This window comes from Ascaphus truei, chromosome 1, assembly GCF_040206685.1.
Source record: "Ascaphus truei isolate aAscTru1 chromosome 1, aAscTru1.hap1, whole genome shotgun sequence".
Lineage (NCBI taxonomy): Eukaryota > Metazoa > Chordata > Amphibia > Anura > Ascaphidae > Ascaphus > Ascaphus truei.
In genome coordinates, this window is record NC_134483.1 from 300084936 (window position 1) to 300104165 (window position 19230).

Genomic DNA, 19230 nt, shown 5'->3' on the forward strand with positions numbered 1-19230 from the left:
GCTCATATACAGTGCATAAAATATATTTATATATATACCCTTATACATAATTTTAATAAAAAATATCACAAAATTCTTCTAAGTCCCTCGGGAAGAGTGAAAGACGCGCACGTTCATTTTCAGAGCTCCTAGACCTTCCTATAAGAAGTTAGCCAAAAAGTAGCTTCGAAAAACGCTTAGGTTAAGTTTCAGAGTTGCTTCTAATGTACCAATGCTGGACTTAGACATAATTTCACTCTCACAACATTATGGCTGGTTGGAGACAGTCCGAACCACAAGTACCGGGTCCATGGTTCTGGCAGTATACTGGGGGGACGGGGACGACTCCCATTAACCCCTGACTATACCGGGGATACGCTTATCACAATGCCTTTCTGGTCTGTGCTGAAGCAGGGCATTCTGGCAGCCAAGTGGCTTGACCTTTATTAGTGAGCCTGGTTACCCCCTCTCGGAACCACAGACTTAGAAATCGCCAGCTCATATACAGTGCATAAAATATATTTATATATATATACCCTTATACACCATTTTCATAAAAAATATCACAAAATTCTTCTAAGTCCCTCGGGAAGAGTGAAAGACGCGCACGTTCATTTTTAGAGCTCCTAGACCTTCCTATAAGAAGTTAGCCAAAAAGTAGCTTCGAAAAACGCTTAGGTTAAGTTTCAGAGTTGCTTCTACTGTACCAAAGCTGGACTTAGACATAATTTCACTCTCACAACATTATGGCTGGTTGGAGACAGTCCGAACCACAAGTACCGGGTCCATGGTTCTGGGCGTATACTGGGGGGACGGGGGGGACTCCCATTAACCCCTGACTATACCGGGGATACGCTTATCACAATGCCTTTCTGGTCTGTGCTGAAGCAGGGCATTCTGGCAGCCAAGTGGCTTGACCTTTATTAGTGAGCCTGGTTACCCCCTCTCGGAACCACAGACTTAGAAATCGCCAGCTCATATACAGTGCATAAAATATATTTATATATATACCCTTATACATAATTTTAATAAAAAATATCACAAAATTCTTCTAAGTCCCTCGGGAAGAGTGAAAGACGCGCACGTTCATTTTCAGAGCTCCTAGACCTTCCTATAAGAAGTTAGCCAAAAAGTAGCTTCGAAAAACGCTTAGGTTAAGTTTCAGAGTTGCTTCTAATGTACCAAAGCTGGACTTAGACATAATTTCACTCTCACAACATTATGGCTGGTTGGAGACAGTCCGAACCACAAGTACCGGGTCCATGGTTCTTGCCGTATACTGGGGGGACGGGGACGACTCTCATTAACCCCTGACTATACCGGGGATACGCTTATCACAATGCCTTTCTGGTCTGTGCTGAAGCAGGGCATTCTGGCAGCCAAGTTGCTTGACCTTTATTAGTGAGCCTGGTTACCCCCTCTCGGAACCACAGACTTAGAAATCGCCAGCTCATATACAGTGCATAAAATATATTTATATATATACCCTTATACACCATTTTAATAAAAAAATATCACAAAATTCTTCTAAGTCCCTCGGGAAGAGTGAAAGACGCGCACGTTCATTTTAAGAGCTCCTAGACCTTCCTATAAGAAGTTAGCCAAAAAGTAGCTTCGAAAAACGCTTAGGTTGAGTTTCAGAGTTGCTTCTAATGTACCAAAGCTGGACTTAGACATAATTTCACTCTCACAACATTATGGCTGGTTGGAGACAGTCCGAACCACAAGTACCGAGTCCATGGTTCTGGGCGTATACTGGGGGGGACGGGGACGACTCCCATTAACCCCTGACTATACCGGGGATACGCTTATCACAATGCCTTTCTGGTCTGTGCTGAAGCAGGGCATTCTGGCAGCCAAGTGGCTTGACCTTTATTAGTGAGCCTGCTTACCCCCTCTCGGAACCACAGAATTAGAAATCGCCAGCTCATGTACAGTGCATAAAATATATTTATATATATACCCTTATACACCATTTTAATAAAAAATATCACAAAATTCTTCTAAGTCCCTCGGGAAGAGTGAAAGACGCGCACGTTCATTTTAAGAGCTCCTAGACCTTCCTATAAGAAGTTAGCCAAAAAGTAGCTTCGAAAAACGCTTAGGTTAAGTTTCAGAGTTGCTTCTAATGTACCAAAGCTGGACTTAGACATAATTTCACTCTCACAACATTATGGCTGGTTGGAGACAGTCCGAACCACAAGTACCGGGTCCATGGTTCTGGGCGTATACTGGGGGGGACGGGGACGACTCCCATTAACCCCTGACTATACCGGGGATACGCTTATCACAATGCCTTTCTGGTCTGTGCTGAAGCAGGGCATTCTGGCAGCCAAGTGGCTTGACCTTTATTAGTGAGCCTGGTTACCCCCTCTCGGAACCACAGACTTAGAAATCGCCAGCTCATATACAGTGCATAAAATATATTTATATATATACCCTTATACACCATTTTAATAAAAAATATCACAAAATTCTTCTAAGTCCCTCGGGAAGAGTGAAAGACGCGCACGTTCATTTTTAGAGCTCCTAGACCTTCCTATAAGAAGTTAGCCAAAAAGTAGCTTCGAAAAACGCTTAGGTTAAGTTTCAGAGTTGCTTCTAATTTACCAAAGCTGGACTTAGACATAATTTCACTCTCACAACATTATGGCTGGTTGGAGACAGTCCGAACCACAAGTACCGGGTCCATGGTTCTGGGCGTATACTGGGGGGACGGGGACGACTCCCATTAACCCCTGACTATACCGAGGATACGCTTATCACAATGCCTTTCTGGTCTGTGCTGAAGCAGGGCATTCTGGCAGCCAAGTGGCTTGACCTTTATTAGTGAGCCTGGTTACCCCCTCTCGGAACCACAGACTTAGAAATCGCCAGCTCATATACAGTGCATAAAATATATTTATATATATATACCCTTATACACCATTTTCATAAAAAATATCACAAAATTCTTCTAAGTCCCTCGGGAAGAGTGAAAGACGCGCACGTTCATTTTCAGAGCTCCTAGACCTTCCTATAAGAAGTTAGCCAAAAAGTAGCTTCGAAAAACGCTTAGTTTAAGTTTCAGAGTTGCTTCTAATGTACCAAAGCTGGACTTAGACATAATTTCACTCTCACAACATTATGGCTGGTTGGAGACAGTCCGAACCACAAGTACCGGGTCCATGGTTCTGGGCGTATACTGGGGGGACGGGGACGACTCCCATTAACCCCTGACTATACCGGGGATACGCTAATCACAATGCCTTTCTGGTCTGTGCTGAAGCAGGGCATTCTGGCAGCCAAGTGGCTTGACCTTTATTAGTGAGCCTGGTTACCCCCTCTCGGAACCACAGACTTAGAAATCGCCAGCTCATATACAGTGCATAAAATATATTTATATATACAGTATACCCTTATACACCATTTTAATAAAAAATATCACAAAATTCTTCTAAGTCCCTCGGGAAGAGTGAAAAACGCGCACGTTCATTTTCAGAGCTCCTAGACCTTCCTATAAGAAGTTAGCCAAAAAGTAGCTTCGAAAAACGCTTAGGTTAAGTTTCAGAGTTGCTTCTAATGTACCAAAGCTGGACTTAGACATAATTTCACTCTCACAACATTATGGCTGGTTGGAGACAGTCCGAACCACAAGTACCGGGTCCATGGTTCTTGCCGTATACTGGGGGGACGGGGACGACTCTCATTAACCCCTGACTATACCGGGGATACGCTTATCACAATGCCTTTCTGGTCTGTGCTGAAGCAGGGCATTCTGGCAGCCAAGTGGCTTGACTTTTATTAGTGAGCCTGGTTACCCCCTCTCGGAACCACAGACTTAGAAATCGCCAGCTCATATACAGTGCATAAAATATATTTATATATATACCCTTATACACCATTTTAATAAAAAATATCACAAAATTCTTCTAAGTCCCTCGGGAAGAGTGAAAGACGCGCACGTTCATTTTCAGAGCTCCAAGACCTTCCTATAAGAAGTTAGCCAAAAAGTAGCTTCGAAAAACGCTTAGGTTAAGTTTCAGAGTTGCTTCTAATGTACCAATGCTGGACTTAGACATAATTTCACTCTCACAACATTATGGCTGGTTGGAGACAGTCCGAACCACAAGTACCGGGTCCATGGTTCTGGGCGTATACTGGGGGGACGGGGACGACTCCCATTAACCCCTGACTATACCGGGGATACGCTTATCACAATGCCTTTCTGGTCTGTGCTGAAGCAGGGCATTCTGGCAGCCAAGTGGCTTGACCTTTATTAGTGAGCCTGGTTACCCCCTCTCGGAACCACAGACTTAGAAATCGCCAGCTCATATACAGTGCATAAAATATATTTATATATATACCCTTATACACCATTTTAATAAAAAATATCACAAAATTCTTCTAAGTCCCTCGGGAAGAGTGAAAGACGCGCACGTTCATTTTTAGAGCTCCTAGACCTTCCTATAAGAAGTTAGCCAAAAAGTAGCTTCGAAAAACGCTTAGGTTAAGTTTCAGAGTTGCTTCTAATTTACCAAAGCTGGACTTAGACATAATTTCACTCTCACAACATTATGGCTGGTTGGAGACAGTCCGAACCACAAGTACCGGGTCCATGGTTCTGGGCGTATACTGGGGGGACGGGGACGACTCCCATTAACCCCTGACTATACCGAGGATACGCTTATCACAATGCCTTTCTGGTCTGTGCTGAAGCAGGGCATTCTGGCAGCCAAGTGGCTTGACCTTTATTAGTGAGCCTGGTTACCCCCTCTCGGAACCACAGACTTAGAAATCGCCAGCTCATATACAGTGCATAAAATATATTTATATATATATACCCTTATACACCATTTTCATAAAAAATATCACAAAATTCTTCTAAGTCCCTCGGGAAGAGTGAAAGACGCGCACGTTCATTTTCAGAGCTCCTAGACCTTCCTATAAGAAGTTAGCCAAAAAGTAGCTTCGAAAAACGCTTAGTTTAAGTTTCAGAGTTGCTTCTAATGTACCAAAGCTGGACTTAGACATAATTTCACTCTCACAACATTATGGCTGGTTGGAGACAGTCCGAACCACAAGTACCGGGTCCATGGTTCTGGGCGTATACTGGGGGGACGGGGACGACTCCCATTAACCCCTGACTATACCGGGGATACGCTAATCACAATGCCTTTCTGGTCTGTGCTGAAGCAGGGCATTCTGGCAGCCAAGTGGCTTGACCTTTATTAGTGAGCCTGGTTACCCCCTCTCGGAACCACAGACTTAGAAATCGCCAGCTCATATACAGTGCATAAAATATATTTATATATACAGTATACCCTTATACACCATTTTAATAAAAAATATCACAAAATTCTTCTAAGTCCCTCGGGAAGAGTGAAAAACGCGCACGTTCATTTTCAGAGCTCCTAGACCTTCCTATAAGAAGTTAGCCAAAAAGTAGCTTCGAAAAACGCTTAGGTTAAGTTTCAGAGTTGCTTCTAATGTACCAAAGCTGGACTTAGACATAATTTCACTCTCACAACATTATGGCTGGTTGGAGACAGTCCGAACCACAAGTACCGGGTCCATGGTTCTTGCCGTATACTGGGGGGACGGGGACGACTCTCATTAACCCCTGACTATACCGGGGATACGCTTATCACAATGCCTTTCTGGTCTGTGCTGAAGCAGGGCATTCTGGCAGCCAAGTGGCTTGACTTTTATTAGTGAGCCTGGTTACCCCCTCTCGGAACCACAGACTTAGAAATCGCCAGCTCATATACAGTGCATAAAATATATTTATATATATACCCTTATACACCATTTTAATAAAAAATATCACAAAATTCTTCTAAGTCCCTCGGGAAGAGTGAAAGACGCGCACGTTCATTTTCAGAGCTCCAAGACCTTCCTATAAGAAGTTAGCCAAAAAGTAGCTTCGAAAAACGCTTAGGTTAAGTTTCAGAGTTGCTTCTAATGTACCAATGCTGGACTTAGACATAATTTCACTCTCACAACATTATGGCTGGTTGGAGACAGTCCGAACCACAAGTACCGGGTCCATGGTTCTGGGCGTATACTGGGGGGACGGGGACGACTCCCATTAACCCCTGACTATACCGGGGATACGCTTATCACAATGCCTTTCTGGTCTGTGCTGAAGCAGGGCATTCTGGCAGCCAAGTGGCTTGACCTTTATTAGTGAGCCTGGTTACCCCCTCTCGGAACCACAGACTTAGAAATCGCCAGCTCATATACAGTGCATAAAATATATTTATATATATATACCCTTATACACCATTTTCATAAAAAATATCACAAAATTCTTCTAAGTCCCTCGGGAAGAGTGAAAGACGCGCACGTTCATTTTTAGAGCTCCTAGACCTTCCTATAAGAAGTTAGCCAAAAAGTAGCTTCGAAAAACGCTTAGGTTAAGTTTCAGAGTTGCTTCTAATGTACCAAAGCTGGACTTAGACATAATTTCACTCTCACAACATTATGGCTGGTTGGAGACAGTCCGAACCACAAGTACCGGGTCCATGGTTCTGGGCGTATACTGGGGGGACGGGGACGACTCCCATTAACCCCTGACTATACCGGGGATACGCTTATCACAATGCCTTTCTGGTCTGTGCTGAAGCAGGGCATTCTGGCAGCCAAGTGGCTTGACCTTTATTAGTGAGCCTGGTTACCCCCTCTCGGAACCACAGACTTAGAAATCGCCAGCTCATATACAGTGCATAAAATATATTTATATATATACCCTTATACACCATTTTAATAAAAAATATCACAAAATTCTTCTAAGTCCCTCGGGAAGAGTGAAAGACGCGCACGTTCATTTTCAGAGCTCCTAGACCTTCCTATAAGAAGTTAGCCAAAAAGTAGCTTCGAAAAACGCTTAGGTTAAGTTTCAGAGTTGCTTCTAATGTACCAAAGCTGGACTTAGACATAATTTCACTCTCACAACATTATGGCTGGTTGGAGACAGTCCGAACCACAAGTACCGGGTCCATGGTTCTTGCCGTATACTGGGGGGACGGGGACGACTCTCATTAACCCCTGACTATACCGGGGATACGCTTATCACAATGCCTTTCTGGTCTGTGCTGAAGCAGGGCATTCTGGCAGCCAAGTGGCTTGACCTATATTAGTGAGCCTGGTTACCCCCTCTCGGAACCACAGACTTAGAAATCGCCAGCTCATATACAGTGCATAAAATATATTTATATATATACCCTTATACACCATTTTAATAAAAAATATCACAAAATTCTTCTAAGTCCCTCGGGAAGAGTGAAAGACGCGCACGTTCATTTTTAGAGCTCCTAGACCTTCCTATAAGAATTTAGACAAAAAGTAGCTTCGAAAAACGCTTAGGTTGAGTTTCAGAGTTGCTTCTAATGTACCAAAGCTGGACTTAGACATAATTTCACTCTCACAACATTATGGCTGGTTGGAGTAAGTCCGAACCACAAGTACCGGGTCCATGGTTCTGGGCGTATACTGGGGGGACGGGGACGACTCCCATTAACCCCTGACTATACCGGGGATACGCTTATCACAATGCCTTTCTGGTCTGTGCTGAAGCAGGGCATTCTGGCAGCCAAGTGGCTTGACCTTTATTAGTGAGCCTGGTTACCCCCTCTCGGAACCACAGACTTAGAAATCGCCAGCTCATATACAGTGCATAAAATATATTTATATATATACCCTTATACACCATTTTAATAAAAAATATCACAAAATTCTTCTAAGTCCCTCGGGAAGAGTGAAAGACGCGCACGTTCATTTTTAGAGCTCCTAGACCTTCCTATAAGAAGTTAGCCAAAAAGTAGCTTCGAAAAACGCTTAGGTTAAGTTTCAGAGTTGCTTCTAATGTACCAAAGCTGGACTTAGACATAATTTCACTCTCACAATATTATGGCTGGTTGGAGACAGTCCGAACCACAAGTACCGGGTCCGTGGTTCTGGGCGTATACTGGGGGGACGGGGACGACTCCCATTAACCCCTGACTATACCGGGGATACGCTTATCACAATGCCTTTCTGGTCTGTGCTGAAGCAGGGCATTCTGGCAGCCAAGTGGCTTGACCTTTATTAGTGAGCCTGGTTACCCCCTCTCGGAACCACAGACTTAGAAATCGCCAGCTCATATACAGTGCATAAAATATATTTATATATATACCCTTATACACCATTTTAATAAAAAATATCACAAAATTCTTCTAAGTCCCTCGGGAAGAGTGAAAGACGCGCACGTTCATTTTCAGAGCTCCTAGACCTTCCTATAAGAAGTTAGCCAAAAAGTAGCTTCGAAAAACGCTTAGGTTAAGTTTCAGAGTTGCTTCTAATGTACCAAAGCTGGACTTAGACATAATTTCACTCTCACAACATTATGGCTGGTTGGAGACAGTCCGAACCACAAGTACCGGGTCCATGGTTCTTGCCGTATACTGGGGGGACGGGGACGACTCTCATTAACCCCTGACTATACCGGGGATACGCTTATCACAATGCCTTTCTGGTCTGTGCTGAAGCAGGGCATTCTGGCAGCCAAGTGGCTTGACCTTTATTAGTGAGCCTGGTTACCCCCTCTCGGAACCACAGACTTAGAAATCGCCAGCTCATATACAGTGCATAAAATATATTTATATATATATACCCTTATACACCATTTTCATAAAAAATATCACAAAATTCTTCTAAGTCCCTCGGGAAGAGTGAAAGACGCGCACGTTCATTTTCAGAGCTCCAAGACCTTCCTATAAGAAGTTAGCCAAAAAGTAGCTTCGAAAAACGCTTATGTTAAGTTTCAGAGTTGCTTCTAATGTACCAATGCTGGACTTAGACATAATTTCACTCTCACAACATTATGGCTGGTTGGAGACAGTCCGAACCACAAGTACCGGGTCCATGGTTCTGGCCGTATACTGGGGGGACGGGGACGACTCCCATTAACCCCTGACTATACCGGGGATACGCTTATCACAATGCCTTTCTGGTCTGTGCTGTAGCAGGGCATTCTGGCAGCCAAGTGGCTTGACCTTTATTAGTGAGCCTGGTTACCCCCTCTCGGAACCACAGACTTAGAAATCGCCAGCTCATATACAGTGCATAAAATATATTTATATATATATACCCTTATACACCATTTTCATAAAAAATATCACAAAATTCTTCTAAGTCCCTCGGGAAGAGTGAAAGACGCGCACGTTCATTTTCAGAGCTCCAAGACCTTCCTAAAAGAAGTTAGCCAAAAAGTAGCTTCGAAAAACGCTTAGGTTAAGTTTCAGAGTTGCTTCTAATGTACCAAAGCTGGACTTAGACATAATTTCACTCTCACAACATTATGGCTGGTTGGAGACAGTCCGAACCACAAGTACCGGGTCCATGGTTCTTGCCGTATACTGGGGAGACGGGGACGACTCCCATTAACCCCTGACTATACCGGGGATACGCTTATCACAATGCCTTTCTGGTCTGTGCTGAAGCAGGGCATTCTGGCAGCCAAGTGGCTTGACCTTTATTAGTGAGCCTGGTTACCCCCTCTCGGAACCACAGACTTAGAAATCGCCAGCTCATATACAGTGCATAAAATATATTTATATATATACCCTTATACACCATTTTAATAAAAAATATCACAAAATTCTTCTAAGTCCCTCGGGAAGAGTGAAAGACGCGCACGTTCATTTTCAGAGCTCCAAGACCTTCCTATAAGAAGTTAGCCAAAAAGTAGCTTCGAAAAACGCTTAGGTTAAGTTTCAGAGTTGCTTCTAATGTACCAATGCTGGACTTAGACATAATTTCACTCTCACAACATTATGGCTGGTTGGAGACAGTCCGAACCACAAGTACCGGTTCCATGGTTCTGGCCGTATACTGGGGGGACGGGGACGACTCCCATTAACCCCTGACTATACCGGGGATACGCTTATCACAATGCCTTTCTGGTCTGTGCTGAAGCAGGGCATTCTGGCAGCCAAGTGGCTTGACCTTTATTAGTGAGCCTGGTTATCCCCTCTCGGAACCACAGACTTAGAAATCGCCAGCTCATATACAGTGCATAAAATATATTTATATATATATACCCTTATACACCATTTTCATAAAAAATATCACAAAATTCTTCTAAGTCCCTCGGGAAGAGTGAAAGACGCGCACGTTCATTTTTAGAGCTCCTAGACCTTCCTATAAGAAGTTAGCCAAAAAGTAGCTTCGAAAAACGCTTAGGTTAAGTTTCAGAGTTGCTTCTAATGTACCAAAGCTGGACTTAGACATAATTTCACTCTCACAACATTATGGCTGGTTGGAGACAGTCCGAACCACAAGTACCGGGTCCATGGTTCTGGGCGTATACTGGGGGGACGGGGACGACTCCCATTAACCCCTGACTATACCGGGGATACGCTTATCACAATGCCTTTCTGGTCTGTGCTGAAGCAGGGCATTCTGGCAGCCAAGTGGCTTGACCTTTATTAGTGAGCCTGGTTACCCCCTCTCGGAACCACAGACTTAGAAATCGCCAGCTCATATACAGTGCATAAAATATATTTATATATATACCCTTATACACCATTTTAATAAAAAATATCACAAAATTCTTCTAAGTCCCTCGGGAAGAGTGAAAGACGCGCACGTTCATTTTCAGAGCTCCTAGACCTTCCTATAAGAAGTTAGCCAAAAAGTAGCTTCGAAAAACGCTTAGGTTAAGTTTCAGAGTTGCTTCTAATGTACCAAAGCTGGACTTAGACATAATTTCACTCTCACAACATTATGGCTGGTTGGAGACAGTCCGAACCACAAGTACCGGGTCCATGGTTCTTGCCGTATACTGGGGGGACGGGGACGACTCTCATTAACCCCTGACTATACCGGGGATACGCTTATCACAATGCCTTTCTGGTCTGTGCTGAAGCAGGGCATTCTGGCAGCCAAGTGGCTTGACCTATATTAGTGAGCCTGGTTACCCCCTCTCGGAACCACAGACTTAGAAATCGCCAGCTCATATACAGTGCATAAAATATATTTATATATATACCCTTATACACCATTTTAATAAAAAATATCACAAAATTCTTCTAAGTCCCTCGGGAAGAGTGAAAGACGCGCACGTTCATTTTTAGAGCTCCTAGACCTTCCTATAAGAAGTTAGACAAAAAGTAGCTTCGAAAAACGCTTAGGTTGAGTTTCAGAGTTGCTTCTAATGTACCAAAGCTGGACTTAGACATAATTTCACTCTCACAACATTATGGCTGGTTGGAGACAGTCCGAACCACAAGTACCGGGTCCATGGTTCTTGCCGTATACTGGGGGGACGGGGACGACTCTCATTAACCCCTGACTATACCGGGGATACGCTTATCACAATGCCTTTCTGGTCTGTGCTGAAGCAGGGCATTCTGGCAGCCAAGTGGCTTGACCTTTATTAGTGAGCCTGGTTACCCCCTCTCGGAACCACAGACTTAGAAATCGCCAGCTCATATACAGTGCATAAAATATATTTATATATATATACCCTTATACACCATTTTCATAAAAAATATCACAAAATTCTTCTAAGTCCCTCGGGAAGAGTGAAAGACGCGCACGTTCATTTTCAGAGCTCCAAGACCTTCCTATAAGAAGTTAGCCAAAAAGTAGCTTCGAAAAACGCTTATGTTAAGTTTCAGAGTTGCTTCTAATGTACCAATGCTGGACTTAGACATAATTTCACTCTCACAACATTATGGCTGGTTGGAGACAGTCCGAACCACAAGTACCGGGTCCATGGTTCTGGCCGTATACTGGGGGGACGGGGACGACTCCCATTAACCCCTGACTATACCGGGGATACGCTTATCACAATGCCTTTCTGGTCTGTGCTGTAGCAGGGCATTCTGGCAGCCAAGTGGCTTGACCTTTATTAGTGAGCCTGGTTACCCCCTCTCGGAACCACAGACTTAGAAATCGCCAGCTCATATACAGTGCATAAAATATATTTATATATATATACCCTTATACACCATTTTCATAAAAAATATCACAAAATTCTTCTAAGTCCCTCGGGAAGAGTGAAAGACGCGCACGTTCATTTTCAGAGCTCCAAGACCTTCCTAAAAGAAGTTAGCCAAAAAGTAGCTTCGAAAAACGCTTAGGTTAAGTTTCAGAGTTGCTTCTAATGTACCAAAGCTGGACTTAGACATAATTTCACTCTCACAACATTATGGCTGGTTGGAGACAGTCCGAACCACAAGTACCGGGTCCATGGTTCTTGCCGTATACTGGGGAGACGGGGACGACTCCCATTAACCCCTGACTATACCGGGGATACGCTTATCACAATGCCTTTCTGGTCTGTGCTGAAGCAGGGCATTCTGGCAGCCAAGTGGCTTGACCTTTATTAGTGAGCCTGGTTACCCCCTCTCGGAACCACAGACTTAGAAATCGCCAGCTCATATACAGTGCATAAAATATATTTATATATATACCCTTATACACCATTTTAATAAAAAATATCACAAAATTCTTCTAAGTCCCTCGGGAAGAGTGAAAGACGCGCACGTTCATTTTCAGAGCTCCAAGACCTTCCTATAAGAAGTTAGCCAAAAAGTAGCTTCGAAAAACGCTTAGGTTAAGTTTCAGAGTTGCTTCTAATGTACCAATGCTGGACTTAGACATAATTTCACTCTCACAACATTATGGCTGGTTGGAGACAGTCCGAACCACAAGTACCGGTTCCATGGTTCTGGCCGTATACTGGGGGGACGGGGACGACTCCCATTAACCCCTGACTATACCGGGGATACGCTTATCACAATGCCTTTCTGGTCTGTGCTGAAGCAGGGCATTCTGGCAGCCAAGTGGCTTGACCTTTATTAGTGAGCCTGGTTATCCCCTCTCGGAACCACAGACTTAGAAATCGCCAGCTCATATACAGTGCATAAAATATATTTATATATATATACCCTTATACACCATTTTCATAAAAAATATCACAAAATTCTTCTAAGTCCCTCGGGAAGAGTGAAAGACGCGCACGTTCATTTTTAGAGCTCCTAGACCTTCCTATAAGAAGTTAGCCAAAAAGTAGCTTCGAAAAACGCTTAGGTTAAGTTTCAGAGTTGCTTCTAATGTACCAAAGCTGGACTTAGACATAATTTCACTCTCACAACATTATGGCTGGTTGGAGACAGTCCGAACCACAAGTACCGGGTCCATGGTTCTGGGCGTATACTGGGGGGACGGGGACGACTCCCATTAACCCCTGACTATACCGGGGATACGCTTATCACAATGCCTTTCTGGTCTGTGCTGAAGCAGGGCATTCTGGCAGCCAAGTGGCTTGACCTTTATTAGTGAGCCTGGTTACCCCCTCTCGGAACCACAGACTTAGAAATCGCCAGCTCATATACAGTGCATAAAATATATTTATATATATACCCTTATACACCATTTTAATAAAAAATATCACAAAATTCTTCTAAGTCCCTCGGGAAGAGTGAAAGACGCGCACGTTCATTTTCAGAGCTCCTAGACCTTCCTATAAGAAGTTAGCCAAAAAGTAGCTTCGAAAAACGCTTAGGTTAAGTTTCAGAGTTGCTTCTAATGTACCAAAGCTGGACTTAGACATAATTTCACTCTCACAACATTATGGCTGGTTGGAGACAGTCCGAACCACAAGTACCGGGTCCATGGTTCTTGCCGTATACTGGGGGGACGGGGACGACTCTCATTAACCCCTGACTATACCGGGGATACGCTTATCACAATGCCTTTCTGGTCTGTGCTGAAGCAGGGCATTCTGGCAGCCAAGTGGCTTGACCTATATTAGTGAGCCTGGTTACCCCCTCTCGGAACCACAGACTTAGAAATCGCCAGCTCATATACAGTGCATAAAATATATTTATATATATACCCTTATACACCATTTTAATAAAAAATATCACAAAATTCTTCTAAGTCCCTCGGGAAGAGTGAAAGACGCGCACGTTCATTTTTAGAGCTCCTAGACCTTCCTATAAGAAGTTAGACAAAAAGTAGCTTCGAAAAACGCTTAGGTTGAGTTTCAGAGTTGCTTCTAATGTACCAAAGCTGGACTTAGACATAATTTCACTCTCACAACATTATGGCTGGTTGGAGACAGTCCGAACCACAAGTACCGGGTCCATGGTTCTTGCCGTATACTGGGGGGACGGGGACGACTCTCATTAACCCCTGACTAAACCGGGGATACGCTTATCACAATGCCTTTCTGGTCTGTGCTGAAGCAGGGCATTCTGGCAGCCAAGTGGCTTGACCTATATTAGTGAGCCTGGTTACCCCCTCTCGGAACCACAGACTTAGAAATCGCCAGCTCATATACAGTGCATAAAATATATTTATATATATACCCTTATTCACCATTTTAATAAAAAATATCACAAAATTCTTCTAAGTCCCTCGGGAAGAGTGAAAGACGCGCACGTTCATTTTTAGAGCTCCTAGACCTTCCTATAAGAAGTTAGACAAAAAGTAGCTTCGAAAAACGCTTAGGTTAAGTTTCAGAGTTGCTTCTAATGTACCAAAGCTGGACTTAGACATAATTTCACTCTCACAACATTATGGCTGGTTGGAGACAGTCCGAACCACAAGTACCGGGTCCATGGTTCTGGGCGTATACTGGGGGGACGGGGACGACTCCCATTAACCCCTGACTATACCGGGGATACGCTTATCACAATGCCTTTCTGGTCTGTGCTGAAGCAGGGCATTCTGGCAGCCAAGTGGCTTGACCTTTATTAGTGAGCCTGGTTACCCCCTCTCGGAACCACAGACTTAGAAATCGCCAGCTCATATACAGTGCATAAAATATATTTATATATATACCCTTATACACCATTTTAATAAAAAATATCACAAAATTCTTCTAAGTCCCTCGGGAAGAGTGAAAGACGCGCACGTTCATTTTCAGAGCTCCTAGACCTTCCTATAAGAAGTTAGCCAAAAAGTAGCTTCGAAAAACGCTTAGGTTAAGTTTCAGAGTTGCTTCTAATGTACCAAAGCTGGACTTAGACATAATTTCACTCTCACAACATTATGGCTGGTTGGAGACAGTCCGAACCACAAGTACCGGGTCCATGGTTCTGGGCGTATACTGGGGGGACGGGGACGACTCCCATTAACCCCTGACTATACCGGGGATACGCTTATCACAATGCCTTTCTGGTCTGTGCTGAAGCAGGGCATTCTGGCAGCCAAGTGGCTTGACCTTTATTAGTGAGCCTGGTTACCCCCTCTCGGAACCACAGACTTAGAAATCGCCAGCTCATATACAGTGCATAAAATATATTTATATATATACCCTTATACACCATTTTAATAAAAAATATCACAAAATTCTTCTAAGTCCCTCGGGAAGAGTGAAAGACGCGCACGTTCATTTTCAGAGCTCCTAGACCTTCCTATAAGAAGTTAGCCAAAAAGTAGCTTCGAAAAACGCTTAGGTTAAGTTTCAGAGTTGCTTCTAATGTACCAAAGCTGGACTTAGACATAATTTCACTCTCACAACATTATGGCTGGTTGGAGACAGTCCGAACCACAAGTACCGGGTCCATGGTTCTTGCCGTATACTGGGGGGACGGGGACGACTCTCATTAACCCCTGACTATACCGGGGATACGCTTATCACAATGCCTTTCTGGTCTGTGCTGAAGCAGGGCATTCTGGCAGCCAAGTGGCTTGACCTTTATTAGTGAGCCTGGTTACCCCCTCTCGGAACCACAGACTTAGAAATCGCCAGCTCATATACAGTGCATAAAATATATTTATATATATATACCCTTATACACCATTTTCATAAAAAATATCACAAAATTCTTCTAAGTCCCTCGGGAAGAGTGAAAGACGCGCACGTTCATTTTCAGAGCTCCAAGACCTTCCTATAAGAAGTTAGCCAAAAAGTAGCTTCGAAAAACGCTTATGTTAAGTTTCAGAGTTGCTTCTAATGTACCAATGCTGGACTTAGACATAATTTCACTCTCACAACATTATGGCTGGTTGGAGACAGTCCGAACCACAAGTACCGGGTCCATGGTTCTGGCCGTATACTGGGGGGACGGGGACGACTCCCATTAACCCCTGACTATACCGGGGATACGCTTATCACAATGCCTTTCTGGTCTGTGCTGAAGCAGGGCATTCTGGCAGCCAAGTGGCTTGACCTTTATTAGTGAGCCTGGTTACCCCCTCTCGGAACCACAGACTTAGAAATCGCCAGCTCATATACAGTGCATAAAATATATTTATATATATACCCTTATACACCATTTTAATAAAAAATATCACAAAATTCTTCTAAGTCCCTCGGGAAGAGTGAAAGACGCGCACGTTCATTTTCAGAGCTCCTAGACCTTCCTATAAGAAGTTAGCCAAAAAGTAGCTTCGAAAAACGCTTAGGTTAAGTTTCAGAGTTGCTTCTAATGTACCAAAGCTGGACTTAGACATAATTTCACTCTCACAACATTATGGCTGGTTGGAGACAGTCCGAACCACAAGTACCGGGTCCATGGTTCTGGGCGTATACTGGGGGGACGGGGACGACTCCCATTAACCCCTGACTATACCGGGGATACGCTTATCACAATGCCTTTCTGGTCTGTGCTGAAGCAGGGCATTCTGGCAGCCAAGTGGCTTGACCTTTATTAGTGAGCCTGGTTACCCCCTCTCGGAACCACAGACTTAGAAATCGCCAGCTCATATACAGTGCATAAAATATATTTATATATATACCCTTATACACCATTTTAATAAAAAATATCACAAAATTCTTCTAAGTCCCTCGGGAAGAGTGAAAGACGCGCACGTTCATTTTCAGAGCTCCTAGACCTTCCTATAAGAAGTTAGCCAAAAAGTAGCTTCGAAAAACGCTTAGGTTAAGTTTCAGAGTTGCTTCTAATGTACCAAAGCTGGACTTAGACATAATTTCACTCTCACAACATTATGGCTGGTTGGAGACAGTCCGAACCACAAGTACCGGGTCCATGGTTCTTGCCGTATACTGGGGGGACGGGGACGACTCTCATTAACCCCTGACTATACCGGGGATACGCTTATCACAATGCCTTTCTGGTCTGTGCTGAAGCAGGGCATTCTGGCAGCCAAGTGGCTTGACCTTTATTAGTGAGCCTGGTTACCCCCTCTCGGAACCACAGACTTAGAAATCGCCAGCTCATATACAGTGCATAAAATATATTTATATATATATACCCTTATACACCATTTTCATAAAAAATATCACAAAATTATTCTAAGTCCCTCGGGAAGAGTGAAAGACGCGCACGTTCATTTTCAGAGCTCCAAGACCTTCCTATAAGAAGTTAGCCAAAAAGTAGCTTCGAAAAACGCTTATGTTAAGTTTCAGAGTTGCTTCTAATGTACCAATGCTGGACTTAGACATAATTTCACTCTCACAACATTATGGCTGGTTGGAGACAGTCCGAACCACAAGTACCGGGTCCATGGTTCTGGCCGTATACTGGGGGGACGGGGACGACTCCCATTAACCCCTGACTATACCGGGGATACGCTTATCACAATGCCTTTCTGGTCTGTGCTGTAGCAGGGCATTCTGGCAGCCAAGTGGCTTGACCTTTATTAGTGAGCCTGGTTACCCCCTCTCGGAACCACAGACTTAGAAATCGCCAGCTCATATACAGTGCATAAAATATATTTATATATATATACCCGTATACACCATTTTCATAAAAAATATCACAAAATTCTTCTAAGTCCCTCGGGAAGAGTGAAAGACGCGCACGTTCATTTTCAGAGCTCCAAGACCTTCCTATAAGAAGTTAGCCAAAAAGTAGCTTCGAAAAACGCTTAGGTTAAGTTTCAGAGTTGCTTCTAATGTACCAAAGCTGGACTTAGACATAATTTCACTCTCACAACATTATGGCTGGTTGGAGACAGTCCGAACCACAAGTACCGGGTCCATGGTTCTTGCCGTATACTGGGGGGACGGGGACGACTCCCATTAACCCCTGACTATACCGGGGATACGCTTATCACAATGCCTTTCTGGTCTGTGCTGAAGCAGGGCATTCTGGCAGCCAAGTGGCTTGACCTTTATTAGTGAGCCTGGTTACCCCCTCTCGGAACCACAGACTTAGAAATCGCCAGCTCATATACAGTGCATAAAATATATTTATATATATACCCTTATACACCATTTTAATAAAAAATATCACAAAATTCTTCTAAGTCCCTCGGGAAGAGTGAAAGACGCGCACGTTCATTTTCAGAGCTCCAAGACCTTCCTATAAGAAGTTAGCCAAAAAGTAGCTTCGAAAAACGCTTAGGTTAAGTTTCAGAGTTGCTTCTAATGTACCAATGCTGGACTTAGACATAATTTCACTCTCACAACATTATGGCTGGTTGGAGACAGTCCGAACCACAAGTACCGGGTCCATGGTTCTGGCCGTATACTGGGGGGACGGGGACGACTCCCATTAACCCCTGACTATACCGGGGATACGCTTATCACAATGCCTTTCTGGTCTGTGCTGAAGCAGGGCATTCTGGCAGCCAAGTGGCTTGACCTTTATTAGTGAGCCTGGTTACCCCCTCTCGGAACCACAGACTTAGAAATCGCCAGCTCATATACAGTGCATAAAATATATTTATATATATATACCCTTATACACCATTTTCATAAAAAATATCACAAAATTCTTCTAAGTCCCTCGGGAAGAGTGAAAGACGCGCACGTTCATTTTTAGAGCTCCTAGACCTTCCTATAAGAAGTTAGCCAAAAAGTAGCTTCGAAAAACGCTTAGGTTAAGTTTCAGAGTTGCTTCTAATGTACCAAAGCTGGACTTAGACATAATTTCACTCTCACAACATTATGGCTGGTTGGAGACAGTCCGAACCACAAGTACCGGGTCCATGGTTCTGGGCGTATACTGGGGGGACGGGGGGGACTCCCATTAACCCCTGACTATACCGGGGATACGCTAATCACAATGCCTTTCTGGTCTGTGCTGAAGCAGGGCATTCTGGCAGCCAAGTGGCTTGACCTTTATTAGTGAGCCTGGTTACCCCCTCTCGGAACCACAGACTTAGAAATCGCCAGCTCATATACAGTGCATAAAATATATTTATATATATACCCTTATACACCATTTTAATAAAAAATATCACAAAATTCTTCTAAGTCCCTCGGGAAGAGTGAAAAACGCGCACGTTCATTTTCAGAGCTCCTAGACCTTCCTATAAGAAGTTAGCCAAAAAGTAGCTTCGAAAAACGCTTAGGTTAAGTTT